This window comes from Mytilus californianus, unplaced genomic scaffold (assembly GCF_021869535.1).
Source record: "Mytilus californianus isolate M0D057914Y unplaced genomic scaffold, xbMytCali1.0.p SCAF_9, whole genome shotgun sequence".
In the NCBI taxonomy this organism is placed as follows: domain Eukaryota; kingdom Metazoa; phylum Mollusca; class Bivalvia; order Mytilida; family Mytilidae; genus Mytilus; species Mytilus californianus.
The window spans coordinates 83,518,534-83,533,104 of NW_026262745.1; the positions used below are offsets into that span (position 1 = coordinate 83,518,534).

Below are 14,571 nucleotides of genomic sequence, written 5' to 3' on the forward strand. Positions count from 1 at the left end.
TCTTGCAAAATTTGATCGATGTTCTTTCGTGGTTACTTCGATAAATAGGAATAAAATTGAATGAAAATATTTTATTCTACACAAATATATTTTAATATCCTCATAGTTGGAGGTTATGTTTAGCTAATTCATCAGATATAAAAGAGAGGCGAAAGATACAACAGGGACATTCAAACTCATAAGTCAAAAATAAACTGACAACGCCATGGCTAAAAAAGAAAAAGACTACCAGACAAACAATAGTACACAAAACAAAACATGGAAAACTAAAGACTGAGCAACACGAACCCCACCAAAAACTGGGGGTGATCTCAGGTGCTCCGGAAGGGTAAGCAGACCCTGCTCCACATGTGGCACCCATCGTGTTGCTCATGGTAGTACAAACCTGGTAATAAGTCTAATTTGGTAGGTCAAATCGGGAAAAGGGGACGGTATTGTAGTTACGACATTATGAACATATCCGCTATCATCTGTGAAACGGATATTCCATAACGGTCAACCAACTCGTGATGGCGTCCGTAAAATTTACGAAGGGATGATTTCAACTTCACCACTTGGAACTCTTAGATAAATAGCTTCCTAGTGAGCAGCAATACTCTATCAAGGAAATCATGATAGGAAATACAAGCCCTGAAATATCGTATCAGCTGGGAGATATGTACTCCGTATGCAGGTGCTGCTGGAATGTTGCTACATAGAAATGGAAAGTTCACATTTGGGAAGCTGAAATCATCTCTTTTGTCGTAAAGTTTTGTTTTCAACCGACTCTCATTGTCAATTTCTAGATGTAAGTCAAGATATGAGGCAGACTTAACTGTACCTGTTGTATCCTTTGTCTCAAGTTCGATGAGATAGTAAGACAAAATGACAAAATTTGACACACTCTTGATTGTTTGACTCCAATATGTCCGATATGTATAGAAAAAATAAATGGCACAATCACCGTCAAAAAGATATTCACATAGGAAGTGTGTTTTTATGTCCACTGGCAAAAAAACATCAGCACTATGCTTATCATCTATATTCATAATCAGAGATGATCTAAGGGAGCAACCTTTTGATTCTATGGAGATTTTTCGAAGGGGTTTAATCTTCCTAAACACTGCTTTATGAGGATGTGCAAAACATTTGGTATACTTTTCTGGGGAAATGAAGAAAAATCAAAATATTTCATGTGAGTCATGACCGTATTCTGTTCGTGTGTTGGACATGAAGAACAACAATAACAGGAACTGATGGTTTCATGTCTTAGTTTTAGCAGCTTTTCTGAATTCTTTTCCATATAGATAGTACTCATATCTGTTTCCTAACATGATCAATCGTTGAACTCATGATACCTGGGTAGACAACGGGAAAACGAAGCCAGTGGAAACTTCACTCCCGTTACAATAGCAAGGAATAAGATATATTAAATCAAGGCTGAACTTCGATAATGTAAATACGTATATCCAGTCAGTCAAAGAGATATAAATTATTTGGATTAGATGAGTCGCAACAATTTCCCCAAAAAATTTCACGACCATGTCGAACTTTAATAATTTTTATGTAGAAAATCTTAGCTGATTTTACTAATCGATTTCGGCAAATATCCGGGTCTGTTAAATGTTTCTAAAATCCCTATGTCTAAAACAGAGGAAAATGAAATATGTAAAGACGAAAACAAAACAACTTCTTGCAATGATTGACGTAAATATTGATGGTTTACATGAAATTTTTGAATTAGAAAAAAATCAACGAAACTGAAATACGCTTAAAACATCTGTTCTCATAGATTTTATGAACAATGTCTGATGGGAATTAAAACATGACTATAGTAATGTCGATGGCAAGGTAGTTTTATGGTGTGTAGAACTTGTACATGTGCAGTACCTGTTTATATAACACTTTTTTTTGTTTTGGCTTGCTATGCATGTAAACAAACCTTTATATTGCCAAGATCATTAGACGTGTTAGGAAAGGGATTTAAATACTGCGTTGATGTTAAATACCAATACCGATACAAGAATTAAGTGTTGACTTTCTCAAAATGCAATTGCATTGAAACGTATCCCGGTGTAGTATAGTTTAGCTTTGTGGTGTGTTTGAACAACACGAAGCGAACGGTTTACGTAGACTCCAAATTTTAAGACGTGCATTGGCCTTACATAGATCTTCATACATTCATTTGTATTTGTTTGATTTAGGAGTGCAAAACAAAACTTAAAAAAAATATATGTAAGAGTCAAGAATGGGAATGACGGATTTTACGTCTACAATACCAAATATATACATTAAGTGATATGATTAGAATGTGTTTAATAGTTAAATAACTCAGTTTGTCTCTCCACAATAGATATGTCGGTCCTATTTTCGTTGCAAAATATAGTTACCATGCATTTTGTGTCCGTGGATACAGGGACACGTATGTGTGGCTTAAACAAATCAGTCCTAATCTGATCACATCGTTATATCTATATATAAAAAAAAAAAAAAAATAGTGGACACAAGTGGATACAGTGCTATTTCTATATAAAACGTTTAGAAGCAGGGGGCTACAGAAGAAGGTTGTCTTGCTGCGCATCGTTTTAATGGTCAAGAAAACCACTTTTCACGAGCTATATGTGATTCGTATTGTCTACTTCTATCTGGGTATGAATGCAATGCATGGACAGAGGGACGAAAGAACAAACGGATTGACCCATTCACCCATCACTACATACCGTCCAATTTAGAAAGCGGAGTGTATGGTGAATATTAGGCAAAACAAATTGAAGGAAATCGAAAAAAAAAAATGCCTGACATATAATTTAGCAGACTTTGTTTTGCAAGAGGTGAAAATTAATATTCCATTTTCAAAATATCCTCCTGACCAACAGATAATAAAATTATTTCCTCCATATAAGTTTAACGCCACTTTCAACAATATCTCAATTTAATCGTGGTGTTCTGTGTTGTTGGTGGAGGAAGCCGTGATAAAAAGAAATAAAAAAATTCCGACCCTTCACCGAAACGTAAATTTAACATGCTTGATAATGTCCAAACGTTGTAATCTTAAAACTTAATTCGATAACCCTTTTTTCCGAAAAAACTAACTGATAAAAGTTGATAGAAAGAAAATGTCAGGGAAAATGTGAATAAGAATAATTAATTCACACATTTTAACGTTGTTTTAGGTATTGTCGCTTTTCCTCATCACATTAAATTGCCAGTGACCTTTCTAAATAAAATAAAAATATAAAGAAAATCAAATTGAAAACGCTTTTGTTTCATTCTTGTTTTTAATTGTCAAGTACATAAAGATAATCAAATTAAAAACGCTTTTGTTTCATTCTTTTTCTTTTTAATTGTCAAGTACACAAATTTCTAGTTTGGTTTATTTTTAGAATTTTACGCTACTGTGTAACACATTTCTCTTTTCTAGAAAATGATATAAAATAAGGAGATGTGGTATGATTGCCAAAATAGACAGCATTCAACATGCAGCAAAACCCATCCTGCATAAAAGCTAAGAAAGGCCCCGACATGACAAGTATATTTTAAATACATTTCAAATAAACGAACATTTTGAACAAAAATTGATGTAGTGTAAAAAATCGGATTCCAATGTGATTTGATTCCTGTGGTTTTATTTCATTCATTCATTCTGATCACTTTGTAGATTTTCCTTGTAGTCGTTCAACAAATACATGTAGTAAGAAATGGGGGAACAACGATCAGTTAATCGATCACTACAATGAAACAATGCAATTCTAAGAATAATGATCGTGTTGTTTTGCTGGATCCTCGTCCGTGTATTGCGGAATAAATTGTTACTGTTTTCTTGTTTAAAAATCATCTCAGCATTATCAAACAAACCCATACAGGTAACTACATTCCTAACACGTCTATTAGTATGCAAATTCATGCCTATCCATATAAGGTAGTGTACCCGATCTGTGAAATATTTGTAGATATTGTTTTGCTGATCTTTTTGTAGATCTTGTCCTGCTGATCTTTTTTGCTATGAAAAGTTTCTCTAAAACCCTGCTTTGTTCTAGACAAACACGCTGAGCTGCATTTTCAACATTCTAGTTTACAAGGTAACAGTCCGCAGGAAAATATGTCGCCCTACCAGGACACATTATTCGGACTCCATGCCGACCAGTCTTTGCTGTTTCTTCTTAATGCAGCGTACTTAGCGAAGAAACAGCATATACCAATTTTAAAGTCTAGTTCGACTCTGCTGGGCTTCACCGAGACGGTTTAAAAGAGGCTTGAATATACCATGATACATAAAGTGTAAGTATTTATATCACTGCATATATATCTGTTAGACGATGCTGTTAAAATTGATGAAAAGCTGCAACCCTATCTAGTCACTGAGAAGTGCTACAATATTTTTTTATATAAGCAGCACATAATCAGTAACAAGAAAGGCTGTTAACTTGTACATTTTTAAAGAGCAGTAATTTCAGAAGTTAAAATGTTAACAAATTTCTGAAGAAAATAGAAACTACACGAGAAAAAAGAGAAAACTGCACTTCCATTTGACCATTACAAAGAAATTAACATTCTCCCCTCTTTCACTCCCTCCCAAAACTACTTCTTTACATACCACTCTCATAATTACTCATCCTGTCAATTCTTCCTTTTTCTCCTTATAGAACATATATCTTTACAAACCTCTCATTATTTACCCTTGCACTCTCAATTTTTCCTATTTCTCTCTAATGCATATCAACCTTAGCCACCTATATTAGCCTACTCTATGTGTTAGATACCCCAATGTAAAGTATTATTTGATGAACAGATTTTTATTCATGAAGTACCTGGCATGGAAGAAAAAATTTTCAAAATTGAATGAAGATCAAAACTTTAAGACATGAAACATGGTATTTATTTTTAGTATTGAGCCAATTTTGAAGTTTTAGTTTTTATTTTCAATATTTAATGGTTATATCATTTCTTAAAATATAAGGTAACAGCCAAAGTTCCAAAAAGTCAAAATGTGTGATGTAAATTTTATAAAAAGAAATTATCCTTGGATAACCATTATGCAACCAAAATGTGTACTTAACTGAAAGGTGTTAAAAATATTTTAAAACCATAAAAAAAAATAAATAGAAAGAGGTAAGAGTCCAAAAGTAAAAATTGCCAAAAATTTTTAAAATGTCAAATGTTACAAAAGTACCTGTCTGCTTGTACTAGCCAGCTGGCCTGTAGGTTATCTGAACTTTAAGGTGCTAGTTCACCAAGACAAATGCCCGCAGTAAGACACCTGCCTCTTCCTTTTGGAGTACCAGTTTTAAAGTCTCTGATTTGACATCGGTATGACTTATATGTAGCCAAGTTTAAAAAAAATTAAAAAAAAGTTGATAAAAAAGATAAAATATCCTATTTAAAATTTTGATAAAACAATAAAATCTCCCAAATTAAAATTTTGTAAAACTATGTAAAATATGAAACTAGTAAAACATCCTGAATTAAAATTTTGATAAAACAATAAAATACACCTTTAAAGATTTTGATAAAACAATAAAATACACCTTTAAAGATTTTGATAAAACAATAAAATGACCCATTTAAAATTTGGATAAAACAGTGTAACAGCCCCAATTAAATTTTCTATAAAAACAGTAAACATCTCCAATTAAAATTTTGATAAAAATACTAAAACATCCCAAATAAAAATTTTGATAAAAAAAAGGTAAATATCCCATTATAAACAATCCCAATTAAAATTGGATAAAAACATACAAAATACCATGTCCCTGTGATAAACAATAAAACGACTCATTTAAAATTTGAATAAAACCGTAAAACATCCCCAATTGAAATTTGGATAAAACAGTAAAAAAAAAAAACAAGTAAAATTTGATAAAAACAAATAAAATACCCATGCAGTCCCTATTAAAACACAATAAAATGACACAAATAAAATTTGGATAAAAACAGTAAAAAAAATCCAACATTAAATTTGGATCAAAACAGTAAAACATCCCCAATTAAAATTTGGATACAAAGCAGTGAACATCCCAAATTAAAATTTGGATAAAAACAGTAGAATATCCCCAATTAAAATTTGGATAAAAACAATAAAACATCCCCAATCAAAATTCGGATAAAAACAGTAAAAATCCCTGTTAAAAAATTAAAATTTGGATAAACATAATCAAACTTCCCCAATTAAATTGGATAAAAACAGAAAAGCATCAAATTAAATTTGTAAAAACAAATCAAATACACAGTCCCTTTTAAAACACAATAAAATTACCCATTTAAAATTTGGAGAAAAACAGTAAAATATCTCCAATTAAAATTGATTAAAAACAGTTAAATATCCCCAATTAAAATTTGGATAAAAACTGTAAAACATCCCCAATTAAAATTTAATAAAATCAAATAAAATACCCAGTCCCTTTTAAAACAATAAAATGGCCCATTTAAAATTTGGACAAAACAGTAAAACATCCCATAATAAAATTTTGATAAAAACAGTAAAACACACCCAATTGAAATTCTGATAAAAATACTAAAATATCCCCAATTAAAATTTGATAAAAACAAATAAAATACCCCTTCCCTGTTAAAATTGACAGTCCTTCTACCGCGCTCTGTCAAACTGAGTCTGCCCACAGTGACCGCACTCAGCTAGTACCAGTAATATCACATACTTGGTACGTATGGTAGATAAAATATCCCAAAACCCTAAAAGTTTGTACCAGTAATAGTGAATACTTGGTACGTATGGTAGGGGACGTTACTATAACCTAAATGGGAGGTATAGCATCTGTGAACCCTAAACACAGAAAGCGGCTTAACTTCCCATACGTGTATACAAGTATCCAATGATTACTGATATTAATATTAAGTAATATTAAAATGTAGATACTGAAGAACCTACTGCAATAATAGAATAAAAACCCTTGATTCTAAGTTTCCTGTGGTAAGAAGTGAAATATTGTTTTCTATGAAATATTTACTAAGTAGTCTATGTTTGATTTTCTTGAAGGTTTTCATAAGGATTGAAGATGTGGTCTTTGGGTAAAAACCGTGTGACACTGACAGTAACTCAACAATAGAGACGTAAACCAGAAAGATATGAAAATGTAAAATACAGACTTTCGGGCCTTTTATAGCTGACTATGTGGTATGGGTTTTACTCATTGTTGAAGGCCATACGTTGACCTATAGTTGTTAACTTCAATGTCATTTGGTCTCTGGTGGAGAGTCATCTCATTGGTAATCACACCACATCTTCTTATTTTTCTATTTAACATTAACAAATATAACTTATAGTACTTTAAATGGTATTTGAATGTTATGTGGTGATCCTTCTTTTGTATTGAAATCCATGATAAAATTGAGAATGGAAATGGGGAATGTGTCAAAGAGACAACAACCCGACCATAGAGCAGACAACAGCCGAAGTCCACCAATGGGTCTTCAATGCAGCGAGAAACTCCCGCACCCGGAGGCGTATAATTCATTCATTATCTTTTATCTTTAGCCTTTAGTGATAGTTGTCTGATTGGCAATCCTACCACGTCTCCTTATTTTTATATGACTAAGAGTTAACTGTAGTTTTCTGTGTTGATAACCCATTGAGTTACACTTTCAGGCTAACAATGAGACTTGCAAAAGGCACTTTGTGTGGATTTGTCGAAGCACATCTATCAAGAATTGGTATATAAGAATTCATTCTGTAATAATTGTCATGATTAAAAGAAAGAACTTTGTCTATCTTTTATGTTGTTTTTATAAATTTAAGGTAAAAAACATATTTTTATGATTCATTTAATGAGCACATAATTATTCTTCTTTTCATACAAATAATTTACTGTCTTAAACATTAATTCTCCTGAAATCTGAAGAAGACAGCACAAGTTCTTCAAGTCTTTAAATGCATACAAAATTTAGTCACATCCAATTCTTTGCCTTGTAAGTCTTCATATGAAAAATGCAACATTCAAGTCATACAAATGCGTCAAATCACATCCACAAAGTCTTTGAAATAACAATTAAATATTAATTATTGTCTCATGACTGTTAAGGCTTCACTTCTAATACAATTAACTTTATTCAAAGATGAAGTCTTGACCACTGTGATTCCACTTCAAACAAAGTAGTTTGTTCTCAACTTTTCTCAACATACTTAAAAGAAAAAAAAACGACATTTGCTATTGTTTGGAGTTTAATCAGCTTTTAATGAAACATTCATGTGAAACGTTAAGTTTGAAAAATTTTTGAATTGGTAAATGAACATGAAACTTTATTAAATGCCAACTGATTGTTAAATATTGGCAAAAACAAATTTCAATGTCAGATAAATGCAAAAGGGGAATAAGGGGAGGTCATGTATGTACATAGAAACTAAAGACAAAATGAAAAATATTTTATAAAACAAGAGTGCACAGTCACGCTGAAATGTCTCGCCTGTTTTACTTATCATTGAGTTCATGTTTAAAATCTGTAATATGAAGGTTTTACTACAAGTATCAGATAAACGACTGTCTTGTTTGGGGGTCCTTAAATTCTGTATTCTTAATTTTTTTAAGCCATTTTTCTCTATTCTATATAAATTATGCCCATTTAGGCATTATTCTCTATTCTTTATTCCCCCCCCTTTTTTCTCTATTCTTATTTCTTTTGCCCTTTATTCTGCACTTTTTGTCCTGTTCTCTATTCTGTAAACCCCATCCAGACCCTCATAAACTTATCAATGTTCTATGAAAATGAGGGCACAGTAAGATGAACCATGCCAGACAGGCATGTACACCTTACAATCATTCTATACACCAAATATAGTGATCCTATCACTAATAGTCATATGAACCCTGCCAGACATGTACACCTTATAATCATCCCATACAACAAATATAATTGACCTATTGTTTATAATATATGAGAAACGGACCAAACCACAAAAACTAAACAGTGTCCAATGAACCATGAAAATGAGGTCAAGGTCAGATGAAACCTATCAGATGGACATGTATACTTTACAATTATTCCATTACCAAATATAGTTGACCTATTGACTAAATGGTAATTGAAAAACAGACCAAGACACAAAAGCTTAAAATTGACCAATGAACCATGAAAATGAGGTCAAGGTCAGATGATACCTGCCAGACAGACACGTACACCTTACAATTATTCCTAACACCACATATAGTTGACCTACTGCTTAGTATCTGAGAAACGAACCTAATCACATAATTTTAACCATGATTACTGATCCATGACATGAGGTTGAGGTCAGGTGAACCCTGTCTTACGATCATGTAGACGTTGCAAGGAACCTATATACAAAATATAGTTATCCTATTACTTGTAACTTATAAGTGAGAAATTCACATGACAAAAAACTTCTTCTTCAAGCAGTCTAGATCTCTGAACCATGAAAATAAGGTCAAGGACAATGAACTTATGACAGACAGAAACTTTGTAACATAAGGTATTTCGTACAAGGCATGAAGCATCCATGTCTTCTACTTTCTGAAGTATAAAGCTTTATACAAATTGTTAACACCGCCGCCAGATAGTAATCTCTATGTCTCACATACTGTGACTTTTGTTGCAGGCGAGACACAAACTATTCTTATGATACTTTCAGTCTATAAATTTTAGTAGACTGAAAACAGATTGTTAAGGGTTCAGTAGAATCAGTGTCCCGCCCACAACTACTGCTGTCAGTGCAAAAGTTTAATGTTGACGGACAAAAGTCTGAGTCCATTTATCAATAAAATATAGTAAATAAATAAAAGTCTAAATTTTTCTCAGGGTATTCTCTTTTGATTATGAAGAATTTAGTTTCTGTCGACATTTTAAAATAAAATTCTATGGAGGTTTTTGACAAAGTTATTAAAGTTTTTAAATCTTTATAATCACAGACTGTACCAAAATATTGACTGCAAAAAAGCTATGCCAATATTTATTACAAATCAAATGAAGTGGGGTCAAGATGATGACACTAGAAACTAATAAGTATAATAGTACCTGGTAAAACATGGAACCAATAGATATTGGTCCAAGGTTTTAAAATATGGAAAATGAGCAAAAAATTTTAAATCTTAAATTTACTCCTGAAATTAAAATGGCAATTCTTTTTAAAACATGTAAACTATGCCAGAGAAGTATAAAACCATTGTATATATATATAGATTCTACCACTGCATCGAGTGTGATACGATATTTATCCACTGGAGACAGTTAAATTTTCAAATTTAAAACGCGAGGCTCGCCGAGCGTTTTAAATATTTAAAATTTAACTGCCGAGAGTTGATAAATATCGTATTACACGAGATTTGGTGGTGGAATCTGTTTCTCTAATGATTTTCAACAATACGCAGGCAAATTTATTCCTTCTTTTCGAATGATCTGCAAAAGATGTGTTCTTTCTATGTGACGTCGTCAGGCATGGTCGCCTTTTTTCATGCCGTCACAATAGGAAATTCAGAGGGAAGCAAGAAAATTCGACGTCATAATCGGATTTTAACCAATGAAGAACTGAGATCAAACGAACCACACGTTGATTAAATTTTTTTATACAATGGGTGCAGAAAGGGATAAATTGACGAAGAATTAGAGAAATATATTTATATATACATGTCTAAATTGAAAACAACGTTCAAACCTATGATTGTGTTGGATAAAAAACTGTTAACACAGAGATATGTCTCGCCTATTTGTTATTTTGATAATGCAAATGTTGAAATTAAAATAGCAATACTTTAACATGTAAGTTATGCAAATATTCAAAGTCAATGAACCATGACTGAAGGTACAGGGCTAAACAATATCCATGGAAATGAGATGTGCCAATGCTAATACAACTGCAAACCAAATAACATTGACTTTTCATAAGTCGTTCCATTTAAACAAACCTAAACACAAACATTTTAAACTTGTAAACTATGTAAAAGTTTTAAAGTCAATGAACCATAATTAGGAGGTGGGGTTAATTAATATCATGGAAATGAAACTTGCAAATGCAAATACATTTGCATACCGAATATCATTAACTTAACATTAGTGGTTCATCTTAAACTGACCTAATCACAAACTAATACATGTAAACTAAGCAAAAGTTTCAATGTCAATAGACCATGACTGAGGGGTAAGGACCAAATAGTCTCCATGGAAATGAGATGTGCTAATGCTTATACAACTGCATACCAATTATCATTGACCTACCACTAACGGTTCCCCTTAAACTGCCCTAATCACAAACTAATACATGAAAACTAAGCAAAAGTTTCAAAGTCAATAGACCATCAATGAGGGGGGGGGGGGGGGGCAAATAATCTCCATGGAAATGAGATATGCCAATGCTTATACAACTGCATACCAAATATCATTGACCTACCACTAGTTGTTCCCCATAAACTGACCTAATCACAAACTAATACATGTAAACTAAGCACAGTTTCAAAGTCAATAGACCTTGAATGAGGAAGCGGGCTAAATAATCTCCATGGTAATGAGCTGTGCCAATGCTAATACAACTGCATACCAAATATCATTGACCTACTACTACGCCGGAAACAGCATACATATGTCTCACTTTTTGACTCCTTCAAGGCGAGACAAAAACCTCAATTTTTATACGTGTGCATGTAAAACAAATTTCTTGGTAGAGGGGTCTAAATACAGCACAAACAACATTTTCCAAAAGACCAAAAAAGTGAAAAAGTATATTTTAACAAAACGCATTTGACTAACAGGTCGAACAACTGATGTTCTTAAACCCTGCTGACTGCCCATTGGCGATTGCCAAATAAACGGATCACAAGATGTAACAAAATAGATCTGATTATTAATTTATTACCAAACAGAAAATAATAAACTTGCGGAAAAGATGGTATACCGCAAACATGAGGTGCAAAAATTTGTACACCATATCCGGATTTCGACAATTAATGTCTCTTCAGTGATGTTAGGAATCGAAACGGTATTTGGAAGGCCAGATAATTTACCTCAATTTAGGATAGACTCTTGAATTTTGAAAGAGTCAAAAGAGGATGAACGGATCATATAAACCCGAAGGCAAATATAATACAAGCCCAAACGAAAAAATATAAACAAGTCTAAATTGAAAACAACGTTCAAACCTATGATTGCGTTGGATAAAAACCGCAATTTTTATACGTGTGCATGCAAAACAAATTTCTTGGTAGAGGGGTCTAAATATAGCACAAACAACACACATATATATGTGTGTGTGTGTGTGTCTCTGACAATACAAACAATCCAAAGCCAATGAACCAAGACTGAGATGCAGGACCAAATAATTTTCGTGGAGACAAGAAATGCCAATGATAATACAACTTAATACCACATACCATTGACTGGTTGTAAGTGGTTCCCTTTAAACTAGACAAAACACAAACATAAGTACTACAAATGTTTCAAAGTCAATAAACCATGAAGAGTATCTTATGTAACGACTTTATATGAAGAGTCTGCAGATAGTTTGTTGCAAGGCAAATTGTATGGCCACCACCAACAAACACTATTTTCAGTGATAGTTCCTCACCTCTCCAACAATTTTTACAAAATTTGCAGAAGCTACATAAGTGATCTATTTTTTTTTTTATATCATCTTGAATATGTATGAAACATTTGCCACATAACAGTAAACAAGCAATGTCAGGGCAGCTGTATAGCTGACTATATGGTGTGCGTTGGGCTCATTGGTGAATATAAAAATAAGAAGATGTGGTATGATTGACAATAAGACAACTCTCCATAAAAGACAAAATGACACTGAAATTAACAACTATAGGTCACTGTAAGGCCTTCAACAATGAGTAAAACCCATACCGCATAGTCAGCTATAAAAGGCCCCGAAATGACAAATGTAAAACAATTCAAACGAGAAAACTAACGGCCTGATTTATGAACAAAATAATGAACGAAAAACAAATATAATATACAGCAACAAACAACAACCACTGAATTACAGGCTCCTGAATTGGGACAGGCTCATACCGAAAGCTGAAAGCTTGAAAGCTATATAGTAACCTATAGTTGATTAAATCTGCATTATTTGGATTCTGGTATATAATTGTCTCATGGGTAATCATACAGTCATTTTTAATTTATGACAATTGATAAAAATCAACCAATCAAGTCTCCTACCTGTATCTTCTCTGACGTGTGACCTCTCCTTTATACCAATTTCAAAATTTATTACTGTTTCTCCTAATGTCATGTGCATTAATTGGCTATATTTATATTTTCTTCCTATGCATTTAACTCTGAAGATTCTTCATTTGATTCAGTCTCTATTAATCATTTCCTGCAAAACATAAAAACACGAATTAGGATTAACAAAAAGGCATAGTTTTTGAAAAAATTGATACAAAACTAGGTAGTTTTGGTTAATATAATAGTAAAAATAATCACCTCAGGTCAATACTTTTTATAATGACCATTGATCCCTCAGCACAAAGAAAGATAACTCTGTTCATTTTAGATGACAATATCAACTGGTTGCTTAAAGAGTCTGTGTCGCTCACCTAGGTCTTTGTACATCTTCAACAATGGACTGTCTCCAACATTGTGGATCAGAATAGAATTCATGATAAAAATCTCTTTTTAGTTGATCTTGTATTGCTGAACATTTTTACTGTTCACAGTTTCTCTCTATCTTCTTTAGTTTTTTCAAAAAAATAAAAGTATAAAAAAATTGTCATATAATAGGGACATTCACTCCTATAAAGAGTCTAACGATTTTGGCAAAATTTGACTTATTTGTAGATCTTGTGTAAAAAAAATATTTTTATAAATATATTTATGTTTATGTTTATATCGGGTTATGTGACCGTCGGCAGTCTTCGGAGGTCATCTCGATAGTTAATTAGATGGCGTCTAGACTAAAATACACACGAAATTCTGATATATTTTATCGAGCACATGCATTGTTAACTGTTTATTTCAGACTTATTGTAATTTGGATATTAGTATGTTGTAAATCAAATATGAGAATTTGAGTCAAATCGATGAACATGAATTTGACAGCTAATGCCCCTTTAAAGTTTCTATTTATTTATTATAGTTTTTCAGGTATTCTGCAAAAACGAAAAAAAAAACTTGACACAGAGATATTTCTCGCCTATCGGCATAAAATCCAGAAAAAGACATTCTTATGGACAGCAACATTGCTTATTAATTCAGTCATTGGACCATGATCTAATGGGCAGGGCCTGAAAATGGTTGACAAACTGATATGTACAGACAGTAATGTAACTTTATAGAACATATTTTTGTTTATTGTAAGTAGTTCCTATCAATATAACTTATGCAGAAAAGTTAACATTGAAAATTGCTAATTGATTCAAAGTCACTGGACCATGTCCTAGGGGCATGGCCTCAAAATGGTTGTCAAACTGATATGTACTGATAGTAATGCAACTTCATACAAAATATCATTGATCTATCACAGGTAGTTCTTATCAAACTGACTTAAGCAGAAAAACTTAACATTGAAAATTGCTAATTAATTCAAAGTCACTGGACCATGACCTACAGGGAAGGGCCTCAAAATAGTCACCAAACTGATATGAACTGACATTAATGTAACTTCATACAAAATATCATTGATAT

General features: G+C 32.5%; 1 long non-coding RNA gene across 1 annotated transcript; it reads right to left on the reverse strand.

The window, feature by feature from the left end:
* Nucleotides 1–7,739: 7,739 nt before the first annotated feature.
* On the reverse strand, nt 7,740–13,352 carry LOC127715841 (uncharacterized). The gene is made up of 2 exons (XR_007988659.1): nt 13,105–13,352; nt 7,740–8,112 (listed from the first exon to the last, which is right to left on the reverse strand). It is a non-coding gene; the product is annotated as an uncharacterized LOC127715841 (long non-coding RNA).
* Nucleotides 13,353–14,571: the final 1,219 nt, after the last annotated feature.